The sequence below is a fragment of the Diospyros lotus genome, chromosome 1, assembly GCF_014633365.1.
Source record: "Diospyros lotus cultivar Yz01 chromosome 1, ASM1463336v1, whole genome shotgun sequence".
Classification (NCBI taxonomy): Eukaryota; Viridiplantae; Streptophyta; class Magnoliopsida; order Ericales; family Ebenaceae; genus Diospyros; species Diospyros lotus.
This window is the reverse complement of record NC_068338.1, coordinates 11,146,053-11,168,959: the sequence shown is the minus strand read 5'-3', so window position 1 is coordinate 11,168,959 and position 22,907 is coordinate 11,146,053. Positions and strand designations below refer to the sequence as shown.

General features: G+C 34.3%; 1 long non-coding RNA gene and 1 pseudogene across 1 annotated transcript in view; both read left to right on the top strand.

The window, feature by feature from the left end:
• The window catches only part of LOC127801729 (uncharacterized), a 71,398-nt gene extending 59,454 nt beyond the window's left edge, over nucleotides 1-11,944 (top strand). The window contains exon 3 of the long non-coding RNA XR_008023177.1: nucleotides 11,878-11,944. This is a non-coding gene — a long non-coding RNA (uncharacterized LOC127801729). The remainder of the gene's footprint in view (nucleotides 1-11,877) is intronic.
• Nucleotides 11,945-17,054: 5,110 nt separating this feature from the next.
• LOC127801336 (protein LAZY 1-like) lies at nucleotides 17,055-19,723 on the top strand (annotated as a pseudogene).
• Nucleotides 19,724-22,907: the final 3,184 nt, after the last annotated feature.

Genomic DNA, 22,907 nt, shown 5'->3' with positions numbered 1-22,907 from the left:
TTGTACAGTGGTGTATGGAGATAGATGTTCACTGATAGATCCATTGAGATCCATGGATTGGAGGCGTACATCCATAACTTGTAAATCAGGTCAATCTATGGGACATCCAACGCAGTATGGGCGGAATGATCAACAAAACAAAGTGCAAAAATTGGCGAAAACAATGTAAGATCAATTATGGAATTGAGATATTAAAATTAGGGTTCAAGAAATCTTCAAAGTTGAAATAGAATGAAACGGCTGCCTACAAAGTCTCTTAAAAGACTACTTATACTAGGTTACTAATCCTTGATCACAAGGAATCCATCTAATATAAGGAATCTATCTTTTTTTTAATAGTCAAATGTGCTAGTCACATGACTACTTATTAAAACTAATAAATAGAAAAGTATTAAAACCTAATAACTGAAATACTAACAATAATTAAACAAATAAAAATAAAATAAAAACACTAATAACTACAAAACTGCTCTTGCATCAATGTGGCAGCTCACAACCATGCTAATACATACTAAGGTAAGTTAATAAAATAGGTGTACCTCGTGACAGAGACAGCGCCAAGAGTGGTATGAGAGCAGATAATGTGCAGATATACCCCCGACTCATACCTGAGAAAGGCTCGGAATATACAGCAACGTCTGGCAACTTCATGCCATATTACACTGTTTTCTCAATAACAAGGGAAAAGGTGATCGCACAATACATATTCACACTAAAATGACATTTTGTGAGTGAAAATTGTAACACCCCTTACCTCAGTTTCAAGGCGAGGGGTGTTACACGTGATCAAGTTGGTTGGATGGGATTGTACTAACTTGGATTTGGATATAACCTATTACTGTAGTTCTGATTGATTTAGTTGACTGGGAGTTGATTTGGTCAACCGGAACAAAGCATCTTGTTGCCACCATCTTTTCCTTCTAGCTGCCATTGTCAGGCTTTCAGTGGCATCTTATTTGTGTGACACCTATTACCACGCTTCAGCACTTCTTAAAGACCATCTAACTGCCGCCTAGCAACTTTCTGCTTCAGAAAACTTAAGAGACAATATGGCTGCCACCTTGCATTAAATCCAACCCCTACCTATTTCCATCTGCTAAAAAGCTTTCATTTTCTACAAATAGTACACGTAGTTTGTTGTTTCATCTTCCACGAATCACAATATCCATTCATATATGGATGAGAAAGGGTCATGTTTCCATGTTGTATGGGTTAACTTCACAATATCAACTATGTGATGGAACACAACCATATCAATTATCTTCATTCACTATCATGTCATCAATTGACATTACGAACACCATGCAACAACCCTAACTTACTTAGGATAAGGTGTAGTTAATGATAATAATGAATTTTACTATTGACTACCTGAATTTGATCAGCACTAACTTTAGCTAATATTAATTTCAGAGAACCCATCTTTACATCAACCTAAAGAGTTGGTCACAGATACTCAATTAAACCATCAAATTCCTTAGATATTGACCTGATTCAAATTGAGACATATCAATGCTTCACGCTTTGAAGCCTTCGTAGTTTTTGCAACACCATAATGAAAGAAACCAATTACAAGATGGTATCTCTTATAAGAAGAAAATAAAACTAATTAACTTAATAAAAAAGATACATTAGACCACCAACAATAATACCCTATCAGAATATAGTCCAAGAAACAAATGTACAATGGAGTGCATGATATTAACTATCTAGTAACCTTTATTTTTTATAGTTTCCTTGGGTTCTCATAGCATAAGATGATTTAAAGTAATCAAAAAACTTCATAACCTCCAAGAATTAGTTTAATAATGAAATTATCCTCCCTCACGACAAGCTCTAGTAAATATGTCCCGACACATTGTAATAGAAATGTTAATCATGATGATACTAACAAAAATCCATCAATATTCAATAAAATAGAAAATTAGAAGTGGCCGCTGAGTTCAGCTACAAGTCCTAATGAACCTCACGTGGAAGCATGATTTACAATTGAATGTTCATGACATAGCTAATCATCACTAAGATGATTTAGAGTGTCAAAAAACCTTCATAACCTCCAAGCATCAGTAATCAATTCCTCTCACTAAGACCAGGATCTAGGACATATGTCTTTGAGGCATGCAATCCAAGTGTTAGTAATAATAGTAGTGATGATGGCGATAAAACACCTATGAACAAATTACATATTAGAAGTGACTGCCAAGTTCATATAGGTTCCCTAATGAACCACGTGTGGCAAGCATGATTAACTATTAAATGATCATGGTCTAGATAATAATCCAACACTACAAGAATTTTGACTTTTAGTGTGGCCAGGACCGTCACTATAAGCATAAAAACTCGTCACTAAAAGTTTTAGTGGCCACCGAATTGGTCGCCACAAGTTGTCACTAAAAAGTCTATCACAAATAGTATTAGTGACGATTATTGGCTAACCGTCACTAAAAATACCCTTTTCGTGGCCACCGAATGTGACGATCACAAAAAAAATTTTAGTGACAACCACAATCGTCCGCCACTAATGTCATTTTTTGTGACGGTCATGGCCGTCACAAGTAATGACTCTTTAGTGACGGCCACTGTTGTCACAAGTGATGAATTTTTTGTGACGGCTTTGCTGGTTGTCACAAATGATAAGATTTTAGCGATAGTTTAGGCCGCCACAAAATGAACGTTTTTTAGTGACCACATTATATTGGTTGCCACAAAAAGTGTTTGATAGATACTTTTAATGAGAGTCATGGCTGCCATAAAAGAAGACATTTTTAGTGACCACTTTTGTTGGCCGCCACAAAAAGTGATTTTTATAAAATTTTCTCACAACCCACTGCTTGTTTTTCTATATTTTAAACCCTATTAATTTAATATATTGAAACCAAAATAAACACCATTCTAATCATCAAAAACTTTAGAAAACAACTCCAGTCAATTAATAATTGACTAGCACTTTATATTTGCATTGTCATCAAAAAAAGACATCTAGCAATTTACATTCACATTGTCATAAAAAAAAGACATTTAGCACTTTACATCAAAAAAAGACATCAAACAATTAAGTCTAGTCAATTGTTATTTCTAATCCTTCTTGCCCTAACATCTTCCATAAAAGCTTCAAAAATTGATTGTCTTTCTTTGACTTGGTCCAATTCTGTCGACAACGCTTCATTTTTCTCTTTCAAAAGTTGCATTTCATTTTTCAAACTATTATTATGTTGTCGCATTTGTTCTAGTTCTGTAATGAGCTCATGACGAGATGGAATCTTTCCAAGGACAGAAGAAGAGTTGGTCTGAATCCATACCCAAGAACACGTCTATGTCTTTCTCTTCCCATTACTTCAGAGAAAATTTCATTTTCATTAATAGCTTAAGAAGGTTCTTCCTCAGCTCTTTGGGTTACTAAAGATTGAATTTTCTCTTGAAATTTGATAATAAATAAAACAGATATGTTGTAACATAATACTAAAATATATATCACAATAACAAAATAAACTGCTTAAAATAAAATTTACCACTTTTTCTTTTGACGTGGAATCAACCATTGACCCGTCTTTTTTCTTGTGTGTCACCTTGAACATTTCTCATGTAGACGGTTCGTGTCCTAATATTTCAGCTTGTATTAAATAGACAAGTTAATCAACAAAAAAAAAAAAAAATGTTAACGAGAAAGATGTATAAATGACTTAAATTATACCTGTCACAATGTCAATGTACACATATATATTCACTAATATTCCATACCTATAAATTAGGGTGATCTCCCACCACCCGGAGGGAGTGATAAAATTCCCATCACTCACGGGATATGTACATACACAATGTCAATGTACATATATATATATATATATTCACTAATATTTCATACCTATAAATTAGGGTGATCTCCCACCACCCGGAGGGAGTGATAAAATCCCCATCACTCACGGGGTATGTACATACACAATGTCAATGTACATATATATATATATATTCACTAATATTCCATATCTATAAATTAGGGTGATCTCCCACCACCCGGAGGGAGTGATAAAATCCCCATCACTCACAGGGTGTGTGTACATACACAATATCAATGTACATATATATATATATATTCACTAATATTCCATACCTATAAATTAGGGTGATCTCCCACCACCCGGAGGGAGTGATAAAATCCCCATCACTCACAGGGTGTGTGTACATACACAATATCAATGTACATATATATATATTCACTAATATTCCATACCTATAAATTAGGGTGATCTCCCACCACCCGGAGGGAGTGATAAAATCCCCATCACTCACGGGATACATACCTCTTACGATGCAAATACAATCCCAAATAACGCAACGATTTGAAAACAAACCAACACTGCAAGGGAAATGAGAAGGGTGACAATATTAGATTAACAAAGAAATTATTTCACATTACACATTACACCTCTATTTAAATTAACAGACATCAGTAATAAAGTCAAATCTAATTTCTTGTACTCATCCATAATAGCAAGACAATAAAGAAAATTTTGAGCTGGGAAAGCAAGAAACTAATGAAATGAATCAAAGACCAGAAATTTGAAAAAGGACCAACCTTCAATTCATTAATTAATTAAACCAATTACTAATGAAATGAATCAAAGACCTGAAATTTTGAGCTGGGAAAGCAAGAAACTAATGAAATGAATCAAAGACCTGAAATTTAAAAAAGGACCAACCTTTAGTTCATGAGTAACTTAACTACCAATAATTATTATAGGCCTATATAGTCAGTGAACAATTAAAGCACAAAAAAAAAAAATCCAATCACTCCAATTAATTAATGGTGTATGGATGAAAAAAGGTTTGCTTGTGGGAGTGTATAGAGGCAAGGGGGCAAGTATGTCCACCTAGTTGTTTTCAGACATGAAATTGGAACTACATTTATTAATAGGATTAGCAAACTCCCAAAAATTAACTGCTGGATCAATGCCTAATTAAGTTCGTAGATTAGAGAACGAGTGGTTTCTACTTTTCTAGTTAATTTTTTTAGGCAGTTGTATCTTTTCAAACACAGCAACATCTCCTTCACTGGGTTGCCCGGCATCCCTCATGTAATGATAATATATAACTAATGGATTATCATATGTTTATATACATATATATACTATTTATATATATATATGTATATAAACAGTATACATATATGTATATAAACAGTATACATACTTGGATGGCCTACTCCATTCAAGTATGCTGATGCTGTGACTAGAAAGGAAAGACTTCCTGTGGATTTGTAGTAAAAATTAGTAATGAGAACATAGCACAGACTTGTTGCTTCCTTTCGGCCATTTTATCACAGACTTGGGTAGACTTAAAGACTTTTATTAAATAATTATCGAGTTAAAATTCATGTCTCTTGTATCATTAAAGCTCGATATGTATTATTCATGAGCAATGAGGATTTAGATCGTTAGTTCCAAAACTTAATTTATGCATTGGTGGACAAATTTACAGTATATGAAATTTATGACTACCACTAATGGAGTTCTTTTTACTTAATATGATTTAGTTACATATATATATATATATATTATTTTTGCACAGAGTCTATTATTTTTTCCTTTTTACTTGTAAAGTGAGTTTATGCTACTCTTTAAGCATGGTCATTGTGCTCACTGATTCCTAACTCTTTTCCAACCACCCTAATCAGCCAACCTGTAAAGGTCAACCATAGGGTTAATGTATTGCAAGTATTAATCCTTTGTTAACTAGATTGTAAAGTTAGGGGACCTAACATGATGAGACAAAAGCTGAAGCAGACAGCTCTTCTTTTGCCCTTCATTTCCCTTAATATAATCCCCAAAAGGGTTGGTGGCTTGGCTTTGTCATCAAGGAATCCCTTCATTCATTGGGTTGTTGTCAATCATCACCTCTTGATGCTTATCCCTCCCTAAGAGCCTTGCTTAACAAACACATTATGATGCATAGGACGAGGCATTTAACAAATGATCTCTGGCTTTTTGGTTGAAGCATATTATCAATCCATTTTTGGTTTTGCTTGAATTGTTGTGGAGATGAAATCAGTGGGCCATCTCTTCTCCATAATTGCTCGAAGAATGTAATGGGAAATCTAATCCTAATCCCATTACATTCTGCTTTCAAAAACAGACCAAAGAAAGGTCATATTTATAAATAGTTGTCCCTTAGCTTCTTAAGATGTCTTAATAGAATGGAAGACAAACATAAGACATCAGCAGGAGCAGGCAGCATTATTGTACTAATTGTACAAACAAATGTTCCATTAGATGCCATGAAGCTTAATTGAAAAAGAAAGTGATTGAATATGGGAGCATGTGAGGGCAACAGTTTGAAGGAAAAAGACATGTTTCTTTACAGGAAATGCCATCCATGGTAATCACATGCACTTGTACCTTATAAAGAACAAATTCACTCAATATCATAGATTTTTTCTATAGAAAATACCATGAAATGCAAGTTCTAACCAAAGCTGGTAATTGTTGACATGCGTCAAATCCAAGAAAAAGATCTCTGTAACGAAACATTGGGCCTTGCACCAGAAAATTCCAATAATAAGATGACTGATAGCTTCAAACTCAAAAGAGAAAGCATTCATATTAAACATCATCTCTAACTTGAGCATTCAGAATCATGACAAAATTTATTTAGATCCCTTTACACATTAACTTTCACTTTTTGAACAAGATCTATAGAACATAGCCAAATTATACACAGGATCTTCCCTGTTCTCAGATGCTCCCTTAGATTTGCTCCGGGAAGATAGAAACCTGGAACCAACTAAAAGAGGCACAGGATTCATTCCAACACAGTGACACCACTTTCGAATGAATGATAAAGGTAGTCAGGCCAATTAGAAGAGACTTTTCAAATCTATGGTTATAAAAAGTATGAAAACTATGGCACCAAATTTTTACCAATCATGTCAACAAAATCGCTTCCCGTTGTTCAAATTAAACTAAATAAATTCTAATTCACAAATCATTTTCATATAACAATCTGATATCAATAATGTTAACAAATAACTATTAGGTAAAATAATGCTGGCAAATAAAAAGCAAAATCTGTTCAACTAACACACTGTAACAAATTACAAAATATGTTCTCTACTGTAACAAAATCAGAAATAGACCTACTGGAGCTGGAAGCCGCAATGGAGATGGAGATGACGACGGTGTTGGGCAGCGGATGCGACGGCAGCATTGAGATAGCAAATGCGGCGGCGGTGTTGAGGTAGCAGATGCAGCGACAGCGTTGAGGCAACAAGGAGGCTGCGACGGAGCCGAAGCTGGAGCCGGAGACGGAGAAGCAGATGGAGGCAAGATGTTGCGGCGAAGGAGACGGAGGCGATGGGGAATGAATGAGGTGGGAGAGGAGACAGAGAGGGAGATGGAGATGCAGGGAAATGGAGGCGGGAGAGATGAGGGTAATAAAAAAGATATTTTGTTTATTTTTAAAGTTTTATAATAATTTTAAAATTTAAAAGTTATTTTTTAAATTTTGTTTATATTTTGAAAGAAAAAAATAAAAAAAAAATATCTTTTTCTTTTTTTGTAAATTTTAGATATTTTTTAAACTTTTGTTTATATTTTAAAGGAAAAGAAAAATAAAAAATATATCTTTTTCTTTTTTTGTAAATTTTTTAGTAGTAAAAAATATACTTTTTAAGAATATTGAAAGAAGAATGAAATAAAAACATACTTTGTTTTTAATTATTAATTATACTTTATATTTTAAGAATATAAAAAAATACTTTTTCAGAATAAGTATATTATTAATAATTAATTATAAAAGTATATTAAAATAAAAATATACTTTTTAAGAATATCAAAAGAAGAATGTTATTAAAAAATAAAAACATAATAGAAGAATGTTATTAAAAATGAAAATATTTTTTTTATTAATTATTAATTATATTTTATATTATTGTACTTTTTTGTATTAATAATTCAGTTTTAATGACTGTCAAAGCTAGCCGTCACAAATAAGTATATTAAAGTTATGCCAAAAGCTTTTAATGGTTGCCATGTTCGGTTGTCATAAATAATCTACCTTTAGTGGCTACCACATTATACCGTCACAAATAGTCATCTTTTAGTGGCCACAAACCCCATCCCTCACAAATAAGCATAATGACTCAAACCCCTTTCCCAAGCTTTTAGTGGCGGCCACTTCTAGTCATCACAGATAATATACTTTTAGTGACCGCCAATTCTGGCCGTCACAAATAATGAACCTTTAGTGGCCGCCTTTGGCTACCGTCACAAATAAGCTAGTTAGAGCGAGTTCCACATCCCCAAGCTTTTAGTGGCCGCCATGTTTGACTATCACAAATACTCCACCTTTAGCGGCCGCCATCCGTGGCTATCACTAATAATGTACTTTTGGTGGCCGCCCATACCGACCCTCACAAATAAGCTTGTTTTTGTTAGAAATAATCCACTTTTAGTGGCCGCCAATGGCGGCCGTCACAAATAAGCTTGTTTGAGGATTTGTCACAAATACTCCACCTTTAGTTGGCCACCACACATGGCCGTCACAAATAATCCACTTTTAGTGGCCGCTATTGGCGGCCGTCACAAATAAGCTTGTTTGAGGGACTATCACACCTCCAAGCTTTCAGTGGCCACCATGTCCGACTGTCACAAATACTTCACCTTTAGTGGCCGCCACACATAGCCGTCACAAATAATCCACTTTTAATGGCCCCCATACATGGCCGTCACAAATAATCTTCTTTTAGTGACTGTTAATGCTGCCCCTCACAAAATAAACATGGTTGGTACCCACAACACCCAAAACTTTTAGTGGCGATCACGATCGGCTGTCACAATAGTGCACTAAGCAAGGATAATGAATTTCTTCTACTAACTCCATCACCCCGAAAAAGAATTTCTATTTGTACAGTAATGTCACAAAAGGGGGAGGTTTTCGCAGGTTTATATTGCTCAGATTTAACTAGAAAGAAGGGATTCAAACTGAGTTTCATTTATGAGAATACAAAGATCACATTAAAAATGATGGCATAATGCCCAGAATCAAGATTTAACTACAAACAGGTTATCCAAACTGACTTTGTTATAACATCCAAAAACAAAACAAAAACTTGGGAACAAAGGAGATTACATAATCAGTGCCATCCTCATGAAAATTGCCAAGACAGCAGCTCAAATGGTCAAAATTATCTCCTATCATAGAACTAAGCTGCCATCAATTATTATGAACCATTGCCATAGACGGATTATACTTGGTCAGATCTTGGTTTGTGAAGGCTAGCAATCAACTAAAACAAATATCAATATCGAGTTCTTCACCAATGTCTTATGCAACATGTGGAAACTGATATATGTGCCCCAATTTATTTTCAACGATAAGTATGTATAATTTACATGGAACCTAAGGCAATATTTAACTGTTATTTATCTCTCATTGCTTAATGTTATTTTGTCACCCCAACCTCATCAAATATATGCCAAACCAAAACACTAAGGAATGAGAAGAGAACAACATATCAAACCTCTATCCCACTGCAATAGGGTAAAGAAAAAGACAACATCTGTACAATTTCATTGAGCCACAAAATCACAATTTCCCGCTAACCAAAATGAAAAATTATGGAGCAACATGACTCGCAATTAAATAAATAAATGGAAAGCAAGAGAATAATAATTATGGGTGAATCTGAGTTCTTAAATAAAAGCACAGCATATTATAATTTCTGCAAGCTCAAAAAATTCGGCAGGATAAATTCTGTCAATGGCATTTAGAAAAACAAAATCCTATCTTTACTTCTTTGAAGCCTTCGTAATTTCAGAGAACTCATAGATCAATAACATATGTTGATGGTTGGCAAGTATTAATTTCAAAGAACCCATCTTTAATACAACCTAAAGAGTTGGTCACAAATACTCGATTAAACCATCAAATTCCTTAAAAGCTAACCTCTTTCCATTTGAGACATATCAATGCTTCTGCCACATGATGATTCAGAGCATTCTTTCAATTTCTTTTGTTTCAAGTCAGAGATTTCTGATTTCACGTGTCCTAAGTTGTTCAACAGTCATTCCTTGCTTTGCTCAAAATACTGTTGGCAAGGATTAAGTGCCTTTTTGGAATAACAATATCACATTAAACAAGAATTGATAGGTAGTACACTAAAGCTTAAGCATGGAAACCCCTATTCTAATCCTCAAGCAAAGTAGTGATACAAGTACATAGTGTAGCTATACAAAATAATTGCAATATGAAAAATTAGTGTTACTTCTAAAGTTTCATACTTTAAATAGCCGCAAATAAAAACAAAATTTAAGTAACCTTGAAGAAAAGAATCAAGAATCTACGAATTAAAATCAACTGACAAGAGCTAGCATGCCCAAGATCCATGTAAGTGTTGTAAAGCAAACGGAATAATGATTGACTTTTCACAAAAAGAATAATAAGGTCAAGCAATACAACAAATTAGACCAAATTTAATGATATTGAAATAAAGACAAGGCCACAAATCCCAGTGCATATTTTTCCTATCTTTCAATACTACTTTTTCTTCTTGTGTAGTTGTGGAGTTCGAAAAAAACTAAGGCAATTTCCAGCCCTCTAAGACAAAGAGGACATAAAGTGCACTTTTCTGCATTTACAAACTAAAATACGAATAAAACCTGCTAAAAAAAGATAACCCATTTTTTTTTAACATGCCACAACATTGGCATCTCCTCTCTTGATTAAGCATATTACAAATGAACGGGTGATACCCAAAAAATTTTAAATAATGATCTCAAGTTGACAAAGCACTCTGGGTAAAAAAAAAAAAAAGAAAGAAAGCTCAGCTTCATATTATTCAAGAAAGAGTACGCAAAAAACACACACACACACAAAACCATAGTCAAATAAAAGCACTAACACCATTATCAATTTTCTCAGCAGCTTTTGCACGATAATAATAAAGGTTAATTACCACAAAAAAAACCTGAACTATAACAGTTTTGTCAAAACTTTCTTGCTGTGCATCAATGTGAGGCCTTCCACCTGATCTTTGATGTAAAAATCTGAAATTAAATGTAGAAAAATTATATTTCTAAACAAATGACAAAACTACTAAAATTACCAGGCATTAACAAGTGAAATATACGAGTTCTCATAGGGAAAGAATACTGCGACTGCATGGCAGGATGGTCATTGGCAGCAAGAGGGACCTTAGAAAAAAAATATTGCAGTCACTGCATGAATCTCCCTTAGGAGGGGCATTCAGGGGTCCAAAACACTTATTTAAGAGTGAAACAACTATTTCATTGGCCAAGATTGAAGACTGATGTGAAGGAATTCTTCTTATCTTGCGATACTTGCAAGAGGTACAAGTATGAGAAGGTTGCTTACCCCTGATTGCTCCAGCCCCTACCAGTACCGGACCAAGCGTGGACTAGTGTTTCCATGGATTTCATTGAGGGGTTGCCTAAGTCCGAAAGGAAGGATAGTGTGCTAGTTGTGGTGGATAGGTTCACTAAATTTGCACACTTTATAAGCTTGGCTCATCCCTATACAGCCCAAGAGGTGGCCAGAGCTTTCATGGACAGAATAGTGACTTTGTACGGGGTGCCGAGGGTTATTATATCGGACAGGGACAGGATATTCACCAACACCTTTAGGCAAGAATTGATGAGGTCTATTTGGACATAACACTCAATGAGCAAGTTTGTTTAAGACACTAGAATATAATTTAGCATGTATTTTCACAGGTACAGACATACCTCAATTAACACCATAAGGTCATATCCAAAACAATTCATACTGATGAGCAAAAGATGATTTCATCTTCAAGGCTTTAATAATAAGCAAACATAAATAATCAATATTTAATCGCATACGTAATCAAGACAAACAGTCAAGGTTGAAAACCATTTCAACAAAGACATTTAAATTTAAAGAGATATGAGATTAGAATATATTACCTGGGGAGATACATCATTTTCTCCCAAGCTGAATTGTTTTAACTCCCATGGACTGCATATAAAACCTATCCAAGATAAAGTAGCCAATCATTTGAGTCCTTGAATTTTCTAACCTATTTTTCTACCAAAGACTTATTTTTAACTACCCAAATCATTTTTGGAGCTGCCTTGAGCTCATCCTTGGGAACCCATACCTTCTTTATTCTAAATATTCATCTTCTTTAGACAAAATAATTCTATATGACCATGGCACTTACAAAATTTACATTTAGAATCAAATTTTAGTTTGGATTTAGGTTTTGATAGTTTTCCAAAATTTTTATGGTCTTTCTCAACATAGCTCAAACGAGTTCCATCATAGTATCTCCTTCTTGAAATTCTAAGATATTATCTAGTATTTTGCTACCTGCAAATAAAAATTTGATAAATCTAACTTAGAATCTTTTAACTCATTTCCAAGCAATTTGTTTCGATTAGTAAGGGTTGAATTTTGAGATTGAAAATTTTCATTTTGTTAAATAAGAGCTGCATTTTCATATTCTAGATTTTTTGTTTGATCCTTAAGAGAAGATTTTTTCTTTTTTAACATTCTGATTTTCTTTGCAACTCTTTCTACATCAACTATACGTTTTTCACAAATATTTGAAAGATTAATCCTATCATCATCATCGCTATCATTTGAATTTGAATTAAAACTAGATGAGGAAGTCACTTACCTCAGAAATATGCCATCCAGTTTATGCAGCTGATGTGCCACGGCCAAGCAAGTGATTAGTAGATATGCCATCACGATGTACCCACCCACCTCCCCCCACACACTTGCCTAACCTGGAAAAAGACCAAAAGAAAAATATAATCTTTACCTTGAAATAATTTTCTACAAAATTGGGGTCGTGTAGAGTTGAACGATGCCAATCAGAAGGCTCAACAACTGTTGGACATGTTGATCTTTTAGTTATATAGCTCCTAACTGAGACAGAAGGTTGAGAGGGGCTAACTTGATCATGAATTTCGCCTGTGTTCCCACAAATTGTACAAACATCACTTCATCAATTTATAGTTGTTCAACCATTGCATAAATAATTAAAATTGATTATCAGTCAAATAAATTAAATAGGATTGATTTAAGTAAATTTAAAATACCCCAATGATAAATTAATCTTGGTTTTTTTTGTTATTCTCTGATCTGTTGAAATTAGATTAATTAGTTCTATTTTATTTAGGTTTAGTTTGATCATAACTTTTCTAAATAGTTTAAATAATAATAGGGTTAATCAATTTTAGTAATCAGTATATAATCTTCGTGGGAATGATATTTGATTTATTTGTTTATCACTTTAGTGATTTCGTATACTTGCGAATTTGTCCATCAAGTTTTTGGCGCCGTTACTGGGGATTGGCATTATTAATATTCATGCCAATTAACTCAATTGTTAATTTAAACCTGTTTTTTTCTTTTTCTATTTCATTTCTGGTTATTAGTCACTCCTTCATCAATTTAATTGCATTTATGATGTGGACAGTCAGTTTCTCCCCAGCAACAAGAAAACAAGAATCTGATCCTCTTTAGAAGAAACAAAAGTAATGCAAAGGTATTCTTCATATTCATAGTGGACCATCCTGAACGCACAAACTTGAAAACTAACTTAGACCACAAACCAACAACTTCCATAACTTAGCTAGAAGAGGTCAGAAATCTTACAATCTTAGCAATAACAACGTCAGCATCATTTTGAAATGAAGCAGCAACTTCATCCAAGATTGGAGCCAGCTTTTTGCAATGACCACACCAGGGTGCATAAAATTCCAACATAACTGTGTCAAAAAACACAAACCTGACATCAGTATGAATAAATGCTAGGCATTCTAAATTCTCAACCATGGACTTGCCTTTGCAAATGGAATTATAGCTAAAATTATCTCAACTCCAAAAATCACCTGGTTCCAAGATTATTAGAATTGATGATGTTTAGAGGCTTGGATTGCAACATTTTGTTTGATTGATTAAATTGAAGATGACAACTCAGATTTTAGATTGATTTTGTTAAATAAGATAAATAAGGGGTATTAATATAATTAATTTAAAATACTTGTATACATATATTCTCTTATATTATACATTTTTGGTAGAATACACACATTATTTTATTCACACATTTATAAAGAGTTTTTTTTTTTTTTTTTTCCTGTTAGGTGATTTGTAAAGAGTTTCACAATTTTAATTTTGCTTGTTCTACTTCTAATTTATTGAACTTACCATAAGAAAAAAAGAAACTCTATTTGTTTTCACACAAATCATGCACAATGTTTATAATCATCAAAGAAGTGTTTATGGCTCAGTTGTGATTGCCCTAACTTTTTCCTATTGTTTATGGTTGTCAATCAGAATACCAGTGCTCATTTGCATGATCACTCGGACATCAAAGTTAGTTTAGTATGTCAGGCAATAGCTACATTGTAGTGCTAATAAGTTTTGCATGCCAGTCAATATGAGTTCTAACAAGTAAAAGCTAGCTTATTGGTTCTAGGTGTGCTGCTTCCACTATTTGTTAATAGTTGGCTTTTTCACTAAACAATAATTCTACTATTTAATCCTTTGAATTTGATTGGGGCAACAAAGAGGCCTTTGATTGAGCTCAGTGTTGAGTACTTATTTTCTCTACATGAGTTTCAGGAAAATCTTTTTTTGCTCCAAATCTGCTAATAACTCTATGCACATTAGCTCATAAAACCTGTCTTAAGCAAGATCACATGAAATTCAGACAAAACAAGGATTTTTCTATTGGTATTTATTTTGGTGCGGCCAAAAATTGAGAAACTTAAATGACTTAAAAAAGGAACTACAAATTGGTATATATACTATTTTGATTAATTGTGTCAATTTTAGATTGTAATTTCCTTTCCCTTCTGCATTGATGTAGTGTAACCACCCTTGGAAGGGTGATCCTGCTTTGAGAAGAGCCACAAGAAAAAGGAGCTTTTGTATGGCCATCTATCCATCTAGTTGTTGTAGGCTAATCAATCATTTTCTTTTTTATTATTCTTATTCTTTTTGAAAGCGTTAAATGTCACACCCTAGGCAACCACTTTTAAAAGGTTGATGCCAACCTTAGAGTAATATACCCAAGATCTCCCCCCTGGTGGACCGATGTGGGATTCGACACGCTATAGTAACACACGCCCCATGTTTAATATTTTGCTGAAATTTGAAATCGTAGTTGAAATTTGAAATTTTTGGAATTTTACTTAGTCAATTCTTTCTTGTGTTGTTGGTTGCACTTCTTATGTTTAATATTATGGTTCTTGCCTATGCTATATCCAGTTCAGATCGTTTATTCCTTCCATCTACGAAATTTGTTCTTGAATACCCTCTTTTTTGGATAAATAGGTTGTATTTCCTTTGTTTTTGCTAAATCTTGTGGTATTATTTGGAAACTAGGTTGCAGAGTGAACTATACTCTCTCTGCATTTGGTTCACAGCTCTCAAAATAGAGTTCAGCTTTATGATAACAAAACAGCGATAACAACCGTCTATAAACCCATCGTATAATTAAAAGGTATTGCTTCAAAATACATTCGAGTAATAATTTATCGATGCAACACAATACTATCATTATCATACTGCACCTTATCCTAAGGTTCTTTTTTTTTTTTTTTCCTGTAAATGAGAGACACCTTATCCTAAGTTAAGGTTGTCGTAACATGGCATTCATTTTGTCAAATGACCTTATCTAATCACATTGGCAGTACAAATCTATCCAAAAGAACAATGTGGCAAAATTTGACGCCAGATGCCCTTCCTGATGCAACCCTCTAGGTTTTAGTGAGAGAATAATGTGATAAAGTTTCAACACCATCTTCAATGCAGCAGAATACTTGACAAAAAAACGTGACTTTTTCAGCCAAGGATGAGGGATTCCAATAGAAGAACTAGAAGCATAATTTGAGTAATAATGCATCAATGCAGCACAATACTAAAAATGGTAATAAAAAACATGAAAATCATTCAATCAAGGATAATGACTTTCAATATAAGAACTAGAAGCTAGCATACCTACCTGCAAGTATTGGAAAATTTTAAGTGCCAGAAAAATGAAAGCCAAATGTTGAAACTACAAAATCTTTAAGCTGGTTCCTAACACTAATTACATGCAGTTACAACAATTTTACATTCATTAATCGGAAATGATATTTCTGACAAATTTTACACAAAATATTTTAGTAGTAAACATTTTTGCAATGGGTCTTTCATTTCTTATACTCTTTTTAAAATATATATAGATATATAATGCTTGTGCACCATCAGCTATAGCATTCAAAAGCATTCCTGGTGAAGTATTAGCATTCTCGAGGAAAGTCTCACCCTAAATTTTGACCTACCAAAACCTTTGAAGACACATATCAGTCCCCTTAGGTGACCCCCCATTGATTAAAATATCTGTAGACTTTTAATCATCTTTGCAATCAACACATCTATCTAATATATTTTTTATAGCCCTACACTTAATGGTGGGCTTCTTCTCACTACTACCTCATAGAATAATTCAAGATAGATTACATGCTCAACATGTTTGCATGCAGAAAAAAAAAAAAAAAAGGGGGGGGGTCCAGATGGATCTGGTGAAACTCTTATCTGCTCTCTCATCATCTCTGTATCCTTCAGCAGTTGAATACTCTATTGCACCTGATGCATGCAAACTCATCATATTGTACACTTGTTTTTTCACTTGCCTTGACAAATGGCCAACTGCACAAACAAAAATGTATTATGCAACCAAACTCCAAGTATACACAACCACTAAGGCAGATGGTTGCCAACGTGTGGGTCTCAAACCCACTCAATTTGCCTACACAATTCGATCGTGACAAAAATGGCAATCGAGATCTTGTATCTTTCTTTATGTATTTCTCTGATCACCTCTATCTGAGAACATTCAAGCAATCACTAGATTCCTATTCAATAACCATTATGATGAAAGCAACCTCCATGGTTCCCTCTTACACCATTTCCAAGTCTTCTCCCTTTTAAAACTCCTCTCCCTAGCCTATCTCTATCCGTGTCTCCTTCAACAAAGAAAGCAATCTATTGTCAAGCCCTCAATAAGAAAGTTGGAGATGAAGGTGAGTCCAAAATTCTTCTAAATTTAGAATCAACGTCATCAGTAACTCTTTTAGTTTATTTTTAATTTGACAATCTTGCTGATACTGAGCTGGGTGCACCCTAAACTAAGGCAAAATAGCATCGAACCATTCAAAGAATTCCCAAATGGTACTTTGACTGTCCTTATCCACTCTAATTCCCACTAAAACAAATCCTTAATCTTCTTATTCACTCTAATTCCTACTAAGATTGAGTTTCTTAAGAAAGAAACTACAACATTCCATGTCTGCAGAAATGGTCCTAAAAGATGGCGTCAACCTTTGCTACGGTCGCTTTATGATAACATTATATTAGGTCATTCCAGTTCTATCTCCCTCACAAAAAAAGTCCATGTGTAATGGAGGATTGCAGCAACTTCATTGGTTCCCATTCCCATTTACTGCAAAGAGACACCATAGTAAAAAACCAGCCATAAGTACTGTTCAAAACTGCTTTTGCTGTCTGGTTCCAGGGAATTCATGTGCACACTTCTCAGCTCAGTCTTCCGCTTATGAACAACAAATACTATCCAAAGCCAACCTTCAGCTATGCAAACTCAAGGCAAGTCCAAGGGGGATGTAAAAAAATTTCCAGTAAAGAGCTCAATAACAAGAAAGTGGAGGTTCATGAAGAAGAGAAATATTTTATCATAAATACACCTTTTGATGGCTTTCTCACGATTGGAACCCTTGGATCAGAACCGATCGGCACAGAGCCTTCAACACCAACATTTCCCATGCCTTTTGAGAAAATGACTTAAGGAACAAACATACGTAACTGAGAATGGTTTGAAGCTTATCAGTGATGAGCTGGAGAAGTTCCTTCAAGCTGAAGCTAAAGAGGTGGGTGATGGATCACCAGAGAGAAGCAGTCATGTTAGCATCATTTCTATATGTGAAAAGCAAACTGAAGGTGTTGCGGAAGAACACTTACCAAAACAGACGGTTAGAACAAAATATAAGCAAAACCAAAGGAATATCGAAACAACCAAGAACACAAGAGTAAAAAAAATAGCACTCCCTGTAAAAGGCTTTTCAAGGCTCAGATCTGGATCTGTCCAAGTTATACCACCCAGGTAACTCCAAGGAATAGGGACACCAAGCCACACGGAAGCACACAAGAACCAAGCCACGAAAACCCCCAAATCGGACCCCAAAGCCTCTCGGCCAGAAAGCAAAATCTCTTACCCAAACCACACAGGTTACGCTCACAGCAAGATCCACCAAGGAACAAGAGCAATCACTAAGATATGGGACAAAGAGCAGTGACCGAAAGCTTACCTCTAAGGGATCTGCCAAACCGAATAAATAAGGACTACTCACTGATCGACCAAGGGCTTCCAAAGGAAAGGAAGACCACTGCCATGGAAAGGGAGATCTGGCTGAAAGAGGAAGAACCGACTCACGAAGATCAGCCATCAAAGGAAACTATCGGGAGAGCAAAGAGAGAAAGAGAGAGAGAGTCGGCCGCCAATAAAGGGCAACAAGAAACAGCAAGGGGCCTCTTATATGACGATGCTAAGGCAAGGCAGAGGGCTAAGTGGGCTTGGCTTGGGCTTCCTTAAGCCTTGAGCAAATGGGCTCAGCCCATTTCTCCTCCAAAGACTTAATAAAGGGCTTATGGCCCGACTTCTTTAATGGGCTGCCAATGGGTGGTACGAACTATGGACGGTACTTCAATCCCGGGCCAAAGCCTATGAAGATAAACCCGAAAAATTCATCATAGCCTTGGGCCTCATTGGGAAACAAAAAACAACAGAAGGCATGGACACCAAAGAGTGTGGAGATTCTGCAGTGTGTCCACTGCAGGGATATCTTTTTAACTCAGCAATTGAACTGCCTGAAACAAGCACACAGGTAAAGAAAGAAAGGACATAACTGGAGCAGCTGTTTAAGAGGAATAACATAGCACCTAAACATTTCAAAAGTAAATGTGAGAGAGTGGAGAACCACACCAAGGGAATATATGCTAAACGTCTAGTCAGAAAGATGCTAAAAACACTCCATTGCTCTTAAAAAAGCAGCGCGCCTCCAGCTGCTGATCCTGTTCCTCCCAAGAGGAAACTCCCCAAGGTAACCTCGTTGTTACTACACATTCTGAGAGCCCATCAAACAATAGGTTTCACTAGTGTGGTCATTATATATGAGATAAACATAACATGTCATTCAAGACCTGTCTTTTTGTTAAATTGAAATGTTAAAACGTAGTGCTACTGAATGAAGCTCAGGGACATGCAGCTGCCAAAACCATTTTAACTGAATCAGATGGTACAAACTGCTTAATCCATTGCTTCTTTACTAGAAAAAAACTCCATATTGGAGAGTTTTTTCATTAGTATTTCCCTACTGGTGTCACATCAGAATGGTCCTATCAAAGCCAATTATAATTGGCATGCTATGGGGAATGAGAGGCTCCTGGGCAATAGCGATGTATACCACCATACATGGAAGTGGAAACACCTACAATTCAGTAGAAAAACATTGCCTTTTTTTTATAATTTTTTCCTAACCAGTAGGAAAACATTGTTACTGCCTTTTTTTACATCTTATGTGTGAACCTGTGTCATGCAGGTTTTAAGAATGTTCCACAAATCCTGAAAGATCAACAGCAGAAGAGTTCACAAAATCACATAATTGTGAGATAGAGAAATGTTCCATTAATGGTGGCTGTAATAAGGGAAATCTGACCCTGCAGGGCCAACACAACACTCGGACCTAATTTTTTGGCATCAAACTCGTAGTTAAGCATTCATACTCTGATATATCTAAAGTAAAAGCTTTGTTTCTAATAAAATGTATTGAAATGCCTCTACTTCCGTATCGGATGCGAATTCGACCCCACGATCGAATCGCCAAACCCTAGTTCTTATAGCTCGAAGCTCGACGTTGCAATCAAAGTACAGAGAGAGAGGGAGAGAGAGAGGACCTGCCAAAATCGGCGAGAATCGGAACCCCAATGCAATGCCTAGGGTCTTCTTCTTCTTCTTCTTGCCGCTACTTGAAGATAGCTGGCAGAGTCAATTTGAACAAATTGGGATCGAGAGGAGACGAGATCCTCTGAGGATTTTGAAGCGTTAGAGAGAGGAATGAAGCGGCAACTGGTGGGATCGAGAGGAGAGGAGATCCCCTGAGGATTTTGAAGCGTTAGAGAGAGGAATGAAGCGGCAACTGGGCGGAGGTCTATATACTCTGTCTCATTTGGGACGGCAGCCATATCTCCCATGTTATTGTTTTTTAAATTAATATAAGATAAAATATTGTTATATATATATATATATTACTCTTTATATTATGAAATTTTGGATCATTTTCAGTTTTTATAAATATGACGACACAATTATAATTTATTAGATTAGGGATTCAACAATTTTATATTAATTACTTAACTCTAATACATCAATTTTTTATTTTTATAATTATATGCTTTGAGTGATGATAATTATATTTCTTTTTATTTTAATAATTTATATTTTTTATCTTCAATCCTCCTGGTCAAACCTAATCAAGTAGTAAAATCAATTCAATAACTCATAAAAAGTATTATTGTCGTTGACTTTTAAGCCACCTTGTGATTCCAATGATTAGAACCGGTCATTGAATTCTCCCAATCGTGGTGGTTCATATATTGAAAAATAACTTTGATCTATTAATTGATTTTTTGAAATTTTAAAATTATTTTTTTATTATCAAAACTTACTTTTTTGAAAAAAAACGTAGTATGATGATTAATTTATTTGATTAAGGATTCATCTATTTTATATTAATTACTTGGCTCTAATACATCAATTGATAATATCAATAATTATATGCTTTGAGTGAGTTTAAGGTAAGGTAATTATAATTTTTTTTCCTATTTTACATAATCATAATATTTATTCTACTAATTTTAACATATATAACTACTATTGTACCTCTTGATTTGGAGTAATTCTCCCAAACAAATGTAGTATCTTCAGGAGAAGCAATTCTTTTGGGACAGTCTTTCCAAAAGGATTTCACAACTTCTTTTTTGAGACTACCTTTTTAAAATCATATTTCGGTAATATAGTCCCGTGGCTAGAAAATCCATGTTAAGACTCTCGATTCTTGCAAGTTCCAGATTTGAGTCGCATACGGAGCACTATTTTTTTCATTGATTTATATATGAAAATTAATTATATATTTTTAATACATAAAAATTAATTTTATTTATTATTACATGTCTATAATATTTTTTTTGAATTGATTTAAAGGTCTTTTAATTATTTAATCATCTTAAGTCTTAGATTGATTTAATTTTTAATTTAATTATTTTTTAATTATACTGTAAAATATTAAATTTCAAATAAATAATATTATTTAAATTTATTAATAAATTATAAAAATAAGCACTAAAAAAAACTCCTTTAACTCCACACCCTTTCCTACCCTATTAATTTTTTATTCTCCCATTTACATCCTCAAAAACTTCCTCTCTTATTAAAAGTTAATATTTTACTACATAACTATTAAATCTTGGCAATTTAAATAAACTAAATTGTTTACCACCAAATATAATTTTCAACTATAAATTTTTTATCTATGATTTTAAATTGCATAGCAAAAAAAAAAAGATTTTGCTATAAAATTATTAAATTGTAGTTAAAAGGTAAGTTTAATTTTTTTTCAAATTTGAAATAATGAAAATTAAAAAATATAAAATACAAAAAATATAAAAAAATAGCGGCAATCATTCCCCCTAAAATATACATTTTAAAAACCCAAATTAAATAAATATTAGCAGGTAAATTTTTGCACTGGTTATTAAACCTCCCAATAAAAAAATTTTGCTACGGCCATGCCCCGCTGTACGCTGCTCGATCTCGACCATACCCGGCCAATCTTCGACCCATGACCTATCCAATCAACTCCTCCCATGACATGGGGCCCATGCTCGTGCCCTCAGATGGCCATAACGATGCCGGTTAGAGCTTGGCCAGTAATGGCAGTGGTGGCCGACGGCCATGGCTACCTCACCTTCCTCAATTTCTTTTTCTTTTTTTTTTTTTGCACTTTAGCCCCTTTGATTTTATAAATCTCTTTTAGGCCTTTCCATGAAGCTCGTTGAGTCCTTGAAAATTCCATAACGACCCTTATAACTTCCTCTATCACATTAGGCTTTCCAAGTTTTGTTTTCTTGCCACTTTCGGCCAAAATTCAAATACTTACATATTTTTGTTTAATGGATAGATACATTGAAAATACTTACATATTTTTGTTTTATTACATATAATAGATTTAATTGCTATGGCACTTGGTAAAAAAAAAGTTGCTTCAAAATCAAAGTCCACCATTTCGTATTACACATGTGCAATCCAAGTCCAATACTTTACCATCAAAGGTTTATAGTACACAAATGCAATCCAATACGTTGCCACCTAATTCCAAGAAGAGCGTCACTTTTGCTATTTTTTTCTGTACTCTCAAAACTATTTTTTTTCCTGAGTTTTGTTTTATATTATTGGTTTTTCCTTTCAATCGATATGTTGCTTCTGTATTTCGAATTCCCCCGTCTCAATGGCTGGTTTTGTTTCGCATCTCAAGTTTTTTTTGCGTTGGTAAATGCTTGTTGCTGCTACTTCACAAGTCTGTATAAAAGTACAAATAGTATACACAACAACTGCCATTAATCCTATCCAAGAAAATTTATCTTAAGTTTTCTTTCAAATTCTTGGGCTCTAATAATGGGATATTCAAAGATTTTGGTTGATTGAAATAGTAATACTTACATGCATCACATTTCATGACAGTTCCATGAAATAATTTGATGGTTTATAATACATGTAAACACATGCAAAGTTACACACGCCA